Below are 12,959 nucleotides of genomic sequence, written 5' to 3' on the forward strand. Positions count from 1 at the left end.
GAGCTACATAAATACATCAAGAGGTGGGGCGTGCGTGGGGAGATGCGCCGGGGAGGGGAACGTAGGCAGCCACCTGCGCGAGTTCGCGGTTGCTACGCTTGCCGGAGTTGGGCTTAGCTTCCCCGCCGTTGCCCCGGACGACCGTCTCCACCAATCACTGCGCGGCTTGCTGGGCTGTGGGAGCGGCCCGCGGTTGCCCCGGCAACTCCAAGCAACAGCTGGGTGGGGAAACTGACTGCTGGTGAGGCAGCGGAGCGGCCAGGCGGACGCGGGGCGATCCCGGGCGGTGGGGAGTGAACCCGGGACCCTCGGCGCCCCCACCCCCACCCCAGGCCCCCTAGCCGGCCCCCAGAACTTCACGCCCGTTGCTGCTTGTGAGTCCAGGCTGCGGGAGGGTCGGGGGGCCGGGCTCCCGGCTCGGGGAGGCTGGGTCTGGGGGAGCGGGGCGGGGGATCCGAGCCGAGAAGTGGGCATGCGGACCCAGAGCCGGCCGGGAGGGAGCCTGGCTCGGGTCTTCTGGACTTCTCAACTTGTCTTCCGCGGCCTGAGGGGTAAACGCTGGCTTCACTTCCAACCCCACCCCTCTTCTTTACTCCAAATTCTTGAGCATCTCTTTGTGTGCTTAGCCTGGCTTTGGGTGTGGGTGGTGGGCGTTCACAGACCTGGGCTCCTAGAAGTCCGAGCTGGAAGAGAGCTTAGTTTTGACTGCTGGCTCCCCGAGGGCAGGCCCTGGGCCAGATAGTCTACACCTGGGGCGGAATTCTTGCCCTGCGACTTCTCTACTTATTGATAGCCAACATTTATTTAGCGATTATGCGCCAAGTGCTTTCCAATGACTAACTCATTCGATCCTCACAACCCTGGGATTAGGTGCTATTTTACAGATGAGGAAACCGAGGCAAACAGAGGTTAAGTGACTTGTCCAGGGTCAGACATCTAGGAAGTATCTGAGGCCGGAATTGAGCTTGGACCTGTAGTTCTATCCACTGCACCACTAACTGCCCGTATATTACCTTTATACTCTTAGGCAAGTGTTTTCACCACTGAAGACCATAGTTCCCTGACATGTAAAATGAGGGGAAGGGGGTGATCTCTGAGATTCCTTCTTATTCTAAATCCCGTCTTATTCTAGATTATGGATTTCTAATTGCAGGACCACAGGTCTAGAGCTGAAAAGGACCCCAGAGGTCATTTAGTCTGGCCTCCCATCCCCTGCCACCCCACATTTTACAGACAGAGAAGATAAACCCAAGGCTTAGCCCAGGCCCACCTTCTGCAGGAGACATTTCCCAGTTTCCTCCTCCCAGCTGCTGGTGTCCTCCCTCGCTTTGGAGATTACCTTACATCTCCTCTGTATGTATCTAGGTATTTACATATGTACATATGTAGCATCTATGAAACAATATGTAGATAACGAGATACACGTAAGACCCCTTAGATTATCGAGCACCTTGACTTTTTTTTTTTAACTTCTCTTTTTATCTCCAGCACTTAATAAGAGCCTGGCACTTGAGAAGGAAAAGGAGTTAGAATGAAGGTGTGTGGGTATGTTGAGGGATTGCCTTGGAAAAAGTGGTGGAGAGGTGTTGGACGTGTTGGGGGAAGGGTGGGGTGTGTGCATGTTGCCTAAGTGACTCACCCAAGGTCACACAGCTAGCAAGTGCCAGAGCTAGGATTTGAACCCAGCTTCTCTTTGAATCCAGCAGTCGAATAAAATACTTTAAGGTTTGCAAAGTTTACTGTTATTATCTCATTTGATCTTTACAACTGTAGGAGGGAGATGTTATTCTCTCCATTTTATAGGTGAGGAAACTGAGGCAAAATGAGTTTAAATGACTTGCCTAGGGTCACCAAGATAGTGTCTGAGGCCAGTTTTGAATTCAGGTCTTTCTGACTCCGTATCTGACATTTATTACAGTGATATGGGTGAAGGCACAAATGACATGGTTATCAAGGTGATATAGTTATCAATATGACACCATAGCTGTGAGGGATGGCTAACAGGGTGTAGGATAGTCAGGACTCTGAAAGGTTTAGCAGCCCAGAATGATGGGCAGAATCTATGCAAGGTGATTGAGAGAAGCATTCGGGTCTACCTCTGGATTAATAAGCAATAAGCGTCCAAACGATAATGATGACAAAGGTAGAGCTCTCAGATGATGGGAGAGCTCGGTATAATACACCTGTGCATGAGAAGAAGATCTGAGCATTCTTATTGTCATTGTTCAGCTGTTTCAGACAGTTTGTGATCCCATTTAGGGTTTTCTTGGCAAAGATTCTGGAGTGGTTTGCCATTTCTTTCTCCAGTTCATTTTACAGATGAGGAAACTGTGGCAAACAGGGTTAAGTGACTTGCTCAGGTTACTCAGTTAGTAAGTGTCTGAGGCCAGATTTGAACTCAGGGAGATGAATCTTCCTAGTTCCAGGCCTGGAGCTCTGTGCACTATGGCGCCACCTCGTTCTGGAGAGCAATTTAGAACTATCCTCGAATGACTATAGAATTGTACATACCCTTTGATGCAGTACTACCACTACTAGGCCTGTGTCCCGAAGAGGCCAATGAAAAAGGAATACAAAAATATTTATAGCAGCTCTTTTTGTGGTGGCAAAGAATTGAAATTGAGGGGACACCCATCAGTTGGGGAATGGCTGAATGAGTTGTGGTGCATGAATGTGATGGAATACTATTGTGCTATATAAGAAACAACAAGCAAGTTGGTTTCAGAAAAACTGGAAAGACTTATGTGAACTGATGCAAAGTGAAGTGAATAGAACCAGGAGAATGTTGTACCTGGTAACGGTAATATTGTAAAGATTATCAACTGTAAATGATTTATCTATTCTCAGCAATAAAATGATTCAAGACAATTTAGAAGGACTTATGATGAAAAATGCTTTTCACCTCCAGAGAAAGAACTGATGGGGTATGAATGCAGATTGAAGCATACTTTTAAAAAACTTTATTATTGTTTTCTTTTGTAACATGGCTAATACAGAAATATTTTGCATGACTGCACAGGTATAATTTATATAAAATTGCCTTCTCAAGGAGGGGTGAGGGGAGGGAGAGAGGGAAAGAATATGAACTTAAAATTTAAAAAAACTAAACATTAAAAATTTTTTGTTTACATGTAATTGAGAAGAAATAAAATATTTTTTTTTCAAAGAAAAGACCAGGTGAGCATTTGTTTGAGATGTTAAAGTTTTGATGAGGACCTGAACTAGGATACAAACTATGTGACTGGAAAGAAAGATGGATGTGAGAGATATACTGAAAGTAGAATTGATAAGACTTGTCAATCAATAAAATATTGGAGTAGAGAAGAGAGGAATTAAGGTTGACTCTAAGGTTGTACACCTGGGTGACCAGAAGGATCATGGTGCTATCTAAAGAAGTGTGAAAGTTGGAGAAAGGATAGGTTTTGGAGAAATATGAGGTAAGTTTTTTTACATGTTGAATTTGTGATGCCCTATAGGACATCTAATGGAAATTTCAATTAGACAGTTGGAAATGCAGCACTAGTGTCCAGGAAAGATATGAGGGCTGAGCATATAGATTTTTAGAGCATTTTCTGCACAGAGATGATAAATGAACCCATGGAACAGATGAGATGATGAAGGGAGTGAATATAGAAACAGAAGAGGGTCCAGGACAGCCCACTTAATTTAGAGAAAGAGGACGATGAGTTAGCAAAGGAGATAGAAAAGGGGTAGTCAGAAAGCTAGAAGAGCTCAGAGAGCAGGATCACAGAAGCCAAAGGTGGAGAAAGAGTCTCTGCGGATGTTTTGGTTATCAATGTCAAATGCTACATAGAGATCAAGAAAGATGAGAGCCGAGGAAAGCTCGTTGCTTAGTTAAGATTTCTTTGGCAGCAGACTGACAAGTGTGTGGGAGGTGAAGAAATGGAGGCAAAATAGTGTAGGTAATCCTTAATGGAAATTTGGCTTGAGAAGGAAAAGAGACATAAGTGGTAGGTTGGGATGATAGCAAGGCCAAGTAAAGTGTTCTAAGAATGGAGGGGAACTGGGCACATTTGAAAGTGGGGGAAGGGGTGTCAGTAGATAAGGAAAAATTGCAGGTGAGAGAAGGGGAGGGATTGATCAAGGGTGCAAGGTCATAGAGGAGATGAGAACAGATGGGATAGAGAGGGGGATTGGAAATGGCAAAGAGAAGGCCCACTTCTTCATCAGAGATTGGAGAAAAGGAGGAGAAAATGGAGGATGATGAGGAAATTTGAGGTGTGGAGTTGGGAAAAGAGGGAGCTTGTCATGCTTTCTATTTTCTCAGTAGAGTAGGAGTGCAGGTCTGCCCTTGAGGAGGGGGGAAGAGGTGTTATAGGAAGTCTGAAGAGAAAGGAGAAAGTTTGTAATGGCTATTGTGGAGGCTGTGATGGACAATCAAGCTATGAAGGATAAAAATGTTGCTGAGCAGCACTGAGCAACCAGTTGAGATCAGATACCATAAATTTGTAGGAAACCTAGTTGGTGTGGTTCTGTAATTCCACTCCCCCAGCAGTATATAGGTAGGAATAAAGAAAGTACATGATGGGGGTAACCTAGGGTTTGGTCTGACACAATGTGAAGGGCAATAGAATAAGTTGTTAGTGTGTAGTTGAGTGAGTCAAGCATGGGGTCATGACTGTGAAGGGAGAGAAAAGAAAGAAGGGAGGCCCGAGCAGAAGTAATGGATTGGGAGAAGAGGGAGGAATGGAGACATTGGAGGGGACTCATTGAGACAAAAAGATAGGTTTGGGAGGTTGGGTTAGAAGGAAAGATTGAAGAATAGGTGGTGATTGCAGAATTGTTGAATTATGTCTTGGTTTATATTCTAGCAATGGCGAAAATCATAGGAAATAAATCTTGTCATTTAGATGGACAGTGATCTTGTGAAGCTCATTGATTTTAATAGTATTATGGGAGATTTAATGATTGTATATTGGAGACCTGAGTAGAGTGATCAAATTTCAGAATACAATGGAATGTAGACAGTATTACAATTATATTCAAATGGATATAGGATTTCATTTATATGAATATACCCTTTTACAATGCAGACGTCAGCCCATTCATGACTAACCATCCTGTGTTACCCTTATCCATATCTTCCTATCAGGTAGTTGTAAGTAGACCCTCTGATGTTCTGGGAGCTGTTTTTCCTTTTTCTTGGCATAAGGAGCATGGCAGTGGAGTATGTGGTTTCCAATGGGTATGCCTACCTCTGGACATGTGACAGTTCATTTTTCTTTTCATTCATATGTTTCCTTAATGACTTTCTTTACACTGCTTCTCCTTTATAATTATTTTTTTTTGGTAATATGTTGCAACCTGCTCATGCCCACCTCTGCCTCTTCATTAACATTTGGGTGATCCTTAATTTAAGTTCACTGAAGAATGTAGTATTCCATTACTCACTACCTTATGAAAATGCTGGAAGAATATTGATTTTAAAAATCTAGGCGTTTGTTTCAGGGAAAAGTTTAGGGTCATTAAAATAATTTACAGTTTCCCAAGAGTAATTCAATCTTTTTTTTTTCTCCTTCTATTCATTTCATTTTTTGTTCAATTAATTGTTCACTTGAGGTGTTCTTCCATGACAAATATACTGATGGATGAGCTCCATTGGTTGCTGTATTATTCATAATCCATCAGTTCCTACTTTGATGCCTCATTGTAGCTTGGAGTTAATCTTAGGGTGTAAGTTTGGTAGATTCTACCTTATTGGAAAGGCGTCAGATATCATCCCCACAATATACCAAGAACCAAGCCTAGCCAACTACAGAGAGTCCCTTTACCACTAGACTGGATACTTGGTGATGAATTCTTTGGCTTTTGCAATAGATAAACAAAGAAAAATACAAAATGGAGCTCAGCTCTTATCCCCTACCCTGCCACCCCCCACATCTGGAATATATTCCCTTCTCACATCTGTTTTGTAGAGATCCTAGCTTCCTTCAAGGCCCAGCTCAGCTGCTTCTCTGAAAGGCCTTGCCTGATTACTACAATTACTGAGACTCAGAATCAAAGAATTTTAGAGTTGAAAGGCAAATCGGGAACCATCAAATCCAACTTATACCTTCAAAACAACCTTCACTACAACATTTCTACTTCTATGTTGACAGTGACAGAGGGGTTAAAAAAGAGACAAGGAGTCCTGAGAATCATAGTTTTTGGATGACTCACAAACATTAACTTTGCTGGAACTCTAAATGTGAGCTGTTATTCAGTGACTGCCATCTTGTGAACATACCGCTAGAGGAACTGAAACTTATAAATCCTGACATTCTCATTATGAATAAAACCAGAAAACAGAAGGAAGTTCTGAATAGAAGTTCAGAATGGAAAGGTGACTCACAGGTTGTCCTTGAGAGATGAAGCAAAAAAAGGAAAAAAAAATGCTGGGGTGGGGGAGGATGTGGGAAAATAGGCACAACCATGCACTGCTGGTGGAGCTATAAACTAGTATAACCATTTTGGAAAGCTATGCCATCTGAATTATTAAACTGTGCATCCCATTAACCCAGCCATACTGCTGCTTGGTCTGTACCCACAAAGAGATCAAAGAAAGAGCAAAAGGATCCATATGTACAAAAATATTTATGGCAGTTCTTTTTGTAGTAGCAAAGAATTGGAAACTGAGGGGATGCCCATCAATTAGGAAATGGCTGAACAAATTATGGTATATGAATGTGATAGAATACTATTGTGCTGTAAGAAATGATGAAGAGAATGGTTTCAGAAAAACCTAGGAAGACTTGTATCAACTGATGCAAAGTGAAGTGAGCAGAAGTAGGAAAACCATTTATATATTAACAACAATATTGTAAAGATAACCAACTTTGAAAGACTTAGCAACTCTGATGAACACAATGACCAACCACAATTTCAAAGGACTCATGATGAAACATGCTATCCACCTCTAAGTAGAGAACTGATAGACTCAGATTGAAGGTTGAAACATATGTTCTTCTCTTCCTTTTGTTTTACTTTTTTATTTTCTGGACATGGCTAATGTGGGAATTTGTTTTGCATGACTGTACATATTTTTAATTAATTATTTTAAACTTAAATACTAAAACTTAAATACACAAGAAAAGAAAAAGAAACATTATAAACTTAAATATTAAAATTTAAATAAAATAAGAAAAGGAAAAAAAAGCATTGCTATGTGCACAGCAGCACAGAAGAGGGCTTCAAAATGTACAATAAATTTCCATTTCAAGAAAGTCTATATAATAAATACTACATGTTGTATTCAGAGCTGTCCATTTTTTCTTTGCTTCCTTGTAAGTTTTCTTTTGTTCTCTGCTGTGCACTTTTTACTTTTGTAGCCAGAAGGCTACAATTAAATGCAGATGTAGATATGTATGTATGTATGTATATACATATACACACATGTGTGTATATGTATATACCTATATATACACACATATACATGTACACACACATACCCATCCATATATACACACACAAATATACCTGTATACACACAAAGATATATACTTACATATATACATATACTTACATAAACATACATATACTTAGATATCTAGAATCATACTCATATATAGACATATACATTTATATACATCTGTATAAGACTGTACTATACTTATTTGTGCTTTCTTTCTCTGAGGATGGATAAATTCTTCCTTCATAAGTCTTGAGTCTTTCCATATTTTTCTAAGTCCAGCAACTCATCATTTCCCACACTACAGCAATATTCCAACCTTATACTGTCCAGTTATTTTAAATAGTCTAAAACAATATTGATCATTATGGCTGACATGTATTGTAGTTTCCCTATTTTTCTATTTTTATTAGATCTATTTTAGCTTTAACTTTGTCCGAGATCATGATTACTACTGCTGCTTTTTTCCCCTAATAAATTCTACTCCTGATCATTATTTTATGTTTGTGTGTATCTCTTATTCCCTATCTCTCCTGACTCATCTACTTTACTTCTACCCATTAACTTGCCCTCCTGTTACTTAACCCAGCCCCCCTTCAAGGATCCCTCACTTATTCTCCCATTCTTGTTAAACTAAACATCTTTCTATTACCCCCTTCCCTTATCCTATCCCCTCACCCTCCCCTCTAAAAATCCCTCCCTTATCCTCTCCTCCCTCCCTGTCCCCTTAATCTTTTATTTCTCTCTGAATTTAGAAGACTTTTATACCCTTCTAGATAAATATGTACTATTCCTTCTTAAACCTATTTCCAATGAAAGTAGGGTTCCCAAAACTACCAACCCTCCTCCTCCATCTAATTCCTCAGTCTCAGTTCTTCCTCTTGAACCTCATTTGTATAAAATAATTACTTTTTTTTAACCTGTTCTTAAACTGTTTTACTTTTTAAAATCATATACTCAGGTCTACTGCAATCCTTATGAGCTACCCAATTACTAATAACAATCTTAGACATATGTTTTATGTTTCCTCATATAAAAGTTAAACAGCTATCCTTTTTGAGTCCCTTGTAATTAGTCTTTGATACGTACTTATATTTCTCTTGGATCTTATATGTCAAATTTCCTATTAAGTTCAGGTAGTTTTTTTTCCCAACACAATCCTGAAAGTCTGACAGTTCATTAAATGTCCATTTTTTATTCAGATTTATGCTTAACTTTGCTGGGTATGATATTTTTGGCCACAACCCCAGTTCTTTTGCTCTTTGATATATAGTGTTCCAAGACCTGTAGTCTTTTAGTGTTGCCACTGCTAGTTCTTATGTGATTGTAATTGTGGCACCACCACATTTAAATTTTTTTTTCTTGTTGCTCATAATATTTTATCCTTGAGCTGAGGGCTTCACAATTTGACTATGATATTCCTGTAGGTTTTCCTCATGGAATCTCTTTCAGGTGGTGATTGGTGGATTTTTTCTTTTTTCCCACTTAATAAATAAATGTGATTACATTTTGATAAATAGGAAGTGATTTATTACTGGTCATTCCTTTCTGTATATAATCAGCCACCAACTTGTTAGAATAAAAATTAAAATTAATACAAAATTGGGAGAAAGAATGAAAATGAGAAGAGAGCTGGCTTATAATTAAAATGACTCCAACTTGACTTATTTATATAAGCTATTAATACCAAAAAATGGCAAATGGATAGAGGACAGAACATAGACACCAATTACAGCGATTGCTTTCAGAAATTTAACTGATATTAAATCAATGACCAAAATTAGGAAAGCAAAAGAACCTAAAAACTGTTTTAGTTAGCAAACATTTGACTAAATTGCCAAGCAGAGAGAGATATATCAGCCAAGGGAAACATCACTTCTGAATATAAACACATTTAGAGAACCTTACAGAGAGGGATGCTGGTGGAGTATTTAACAATATCTCTTCAGAAAACAGAAAAATTGAAGGGGAAAAAACAGTTTAAACTTTATGAGGACTCAACTAAGCAGATAACTGGAGGACTTTTAAGGATGAAACTTTAGGGAGGTCAATAAATAAAAGATGGAAAAGATTTGTAAAGATTTTTTTACATAGGAAACTCTTTTCACTATGAAGAACTAGGGAGCTGCCATATTTGGATCAAAACACTACAGACCCAGATATGCTTACAGAGAACATGGCATTGAAGAAAGCAAAGATGGTAGAAACATATGAACTGGACCAAATATACACAGAAAGATTGTGCTGGAGGCAACACAGTTTTGAGGGCATTGAGGGATCTGTTATCTGGAGAGGGGAAAGAGACCAAAGTTTTTTGGGGGAATCATACCACATTATTACAAAAAATGACCAGGAAAATAATCAATAACTACTGAACCGTCTGACTACATTTCTATCTATACAAAATTGTTATGAGAATAATTGACATACAGATTAAGGGTGTCTTTGATGAGGGTATCAGAAAGTAATAGTCAAATAGTATTAAGTACCTACCATGTGCCAGGCACTGTGCTAAGCTCTAACGACACAAATAAAGGCAAAAAGACAATCCCTGTTCTCAAGGAGCTCACAGTCTAGTGGGGAAGATGACACGTGATCGATAATGTACAAACAAGACATAGAAAAGATTAGTTGGAGATAATTAACAGAGGGAAGACACTAGCATTAAGAGGAATTGGGAAAGGCTTCTTGTGAAAGGTAGGATTTTATTTGGGACTTGAAGGGGGAGTAACCTGGAAAGACAGGAAGGGACCAGATTATGAAGAGCTTTGAATGCCAAACAGAGGATTTTAATCTGAACCTGGAAGTGAAAGGGAGCCATTGGAGTTTATTGGGTAGGGAGGGCATGATATGGTCATACATGAGCTTTAGGAAGCTGAATGAAGGATGGACTAGTGTGGAGAGATATTTGAGACAGGGAGATCAGACAGCAGGCTATTGCAATAGTCTAGGCATAAGGTGATAAAGGCCTGGACCAGAGTATTTGCAGTGTCAGAGGAGAGAAAGGGGAATTGTTGTGAAGGTATTTGAGATGTCCAATAAGCATTTGGAGGTGTGAGTTTAGAAGTTAGGAGAGAGGCTAGGGATGGATAAGTAGATCTGAGAATCATCAGCATAGAGATAATCCATGGAAGCTGATGAGATCATCAAGAGAAATAGTATCAATGTAGAAAAGAAGAGGGCTCAGGACAGAGCCCTGGGGGACACTCAAGCTTAGGGGTATGACCTACCCAAAGATCCAGCAAAGGAAACTGAGGAATGGTCAGATAGATGGGAGAACCTAGAGAGATTAGTGTCACACACACAAAAAAGGAGTAACACAAGAAGAGAGTGGAAGAGAGTGGGATGTCAAGGAGGTTGAGGACTGAACAAAGGCTATGAAATTAAATGGCCAATAAAAGGCCATCATGGGGCAGGATTGTAGCAGGGTATTTGACAATTATCTACTCAGAAAACGGAAGGAGAGGAGGGGAAAAACAGCTTAAACTTTAGAAGGTACTCAACAAAGCAATGAACTGGAGGGCTTTCAAGTATGAGATGAGATTTTTGGTAACTTTAGAGAAAGATGCTTTGGTTGGATGATGAGGTGGGAAGCCGGACTATCAGAAGTGAGTTATAGAAAAGGGAGTGGAAGGCAGGTAGCCTAGAGTTTTGCCACAAAAAGGAGAAGACATATGGGATGATGGCCAGTGGGGTTGGATCAACCAAGTGTGAGTTTTTGTGGATGGTGGAGACATGGGCCAAAGGGAAGCAGCCGGTAGATAGGGATTGAAGACAGATAGTGGTGATGACAGCAGGGACAATCTGCTAGAAAAGATTGGGTAGAATGAGATCACTTGTGTGGGTAGAAGGGTTTGCCTTGGCAAAGAGAAAGGCCACCTCTTAACGTAAGACAAAAATGAAGGAGGATGTAGCAGTATCTGAGTTGAGATGAAGAAGGAAGGAGAGAGGGTTCTCAGCAAATGGCTTCCATTTTTTGATGAAATATGAGGCAAAGTTTGTAGCTAAGAGGGTGGAGAGAGGGAAGCATGGAGGGATAAAAAAGATTCAGAAATGCCATTGTGGTGAGTTGAGATAGTGGCTCAATTAGGGAGAAGTGAAAGGGCTGCTTTGCTGCTGTGAGGGCTCAGTTGAAATGATGTGACAAATTTGTGGTGGGCCCAGTCGGAATGGTTTTGTGATTTTTCTCTATCTTTGTTCAGTAGCAGGTGAATATGAGAGTGTAGGCAGTGGTTGGTGAGAATACTCCAAGGCTGAGGCTTGGCAGGGCAAGATCAATGATAGGATAAGGGGGCAAGGGACTTGGGAGAAGAGGACAGTATAAACTTGAGCTGGTTCACCAAGGGATCAAGATGGGGAAGGCAGGATTGTTCAGATGGTGCTGGGATGATGGTCTGGGAAAGAACCGAAGGGTGGAGGGATTAGACTTCTTGGTGAGGATGAAGAACAGGGTTTGGGGTTGAAAGGCAGAGGGAATTTCAGAGTTCACAAATATGTAAGTGAAACCTTTGTGGGTGATGGCAAGATCCAGGGTATATGACTATTGCTGAATATAGCTGAGGTGGGTGGAGGAGGAGGTCATGAGAAATGAGTAAGCTGAAAAATTGGGAGGTTAGGGTGTTAGAGGGAATATAAATATATATGTGGAAGTCCCCTACTAGGAGGGCAGGAATTGAGGAAGAGAGGAAGACTAAGTCAGGCACTGGACCCATTGAGAAAAAAAGAGGAATGTTTTGATGGTTAGTGGATAATAGCTACCAGAACTTTAATTGGGTGGTCTATATGGAGTGATTGAAACTCCAAGGAGAAGGGGTTATTGAATGATGGTGAGAGCTTGGATGTACCAATGGGGGAGGAAGGAGAATTCCAACTCCTCCAACTCAACCAGTGAGTCAGGGAATGAGTGAAAACAGAGACAGTGCTGGAGAGAGGGTGGCCAGGGAGGATGGCCTGTGTCACGAGGATGAACCAGAGGCTCTCAGTGAGAGCCAGAAGATATGGGAAAGGGAAAGAATGAAGATGAAAAGCAGACTTTCCCAAGAAGTTTTTCATAGTAGACCAGGACTTTACCATCATAGGACTTACTGGAAAGGACTGCATTTATTTTTTATTAACTAAAAAAGAGCATTTGAGTCAGCAGAGCAAAATGCTGTTTTCAAGGCTGAATGTCTTATACATATACCAAGATTGTACTAGTCTCCTTGACAGTAATAACAACAGAAATAATACTTTATATCAGGCTAGGCGTGATGGCTGTTCACTGCAGATGCTCCCCTCTGACCTGAAGAGACCCATTCTGGGGTGAAGAGGGATTCCTTATAAATATTGATATCTTACAGAGTGTCTTATTTGCATAATATTGCATTGTGCTGATTACATCACCAAGTAATGCATATGAAAACATCTGCAATATTTTTGTTTGAAAAATCTAGCCAACTTTTTAGCTTCTATGAGGATTTAAAATACCTTAGTTTTCTAAATCATAGAATACTTGAAATGGGAGAAACAGTTTGTTAAACTGTTTGCTGTGGTTTTTTTTTTGTCTTGGAAT

General features: G+C 40.4%; 1 protein-coding gene across 1 annotated transcript in view; it reads left to right on the forward strand.

Moving 5' to 3' along the window:
- The first annotated feature begins 323 nt into the window (after positions 1–323).
- Positions 324–12,959, forward strand: part of HYDIN (HYDIN axonemal central pair apparatus protein) — a 470,364-nt gene continuing 457,728 nt past the window's right edge. The window contains exon 1 of the mRNA XM_027857914.1: positions 324–374. The gene's annotated coding sequence lies outside the window, so the exon portion shown is untranslated. The remainder of the gene's footprint in view (positions 375–12,959) is intronic.

This window comes from Vombatus ursinus, unplaced genomic scaffold, assembly GCF_900497805.2.
Source record: "Vombatus ursinus unplaced genomic scaffold, bare-nosed wombat genome assembly UNPS02012515.1, whole genome shotgun sequence".
Taxonomy (NCBI): domain Eukaryota; kingdom Metazoa; phylum Chordata; class Mammalia; order Diprotodontia; family Vombatidae; genus Vombatus; species Vombatus ursinus.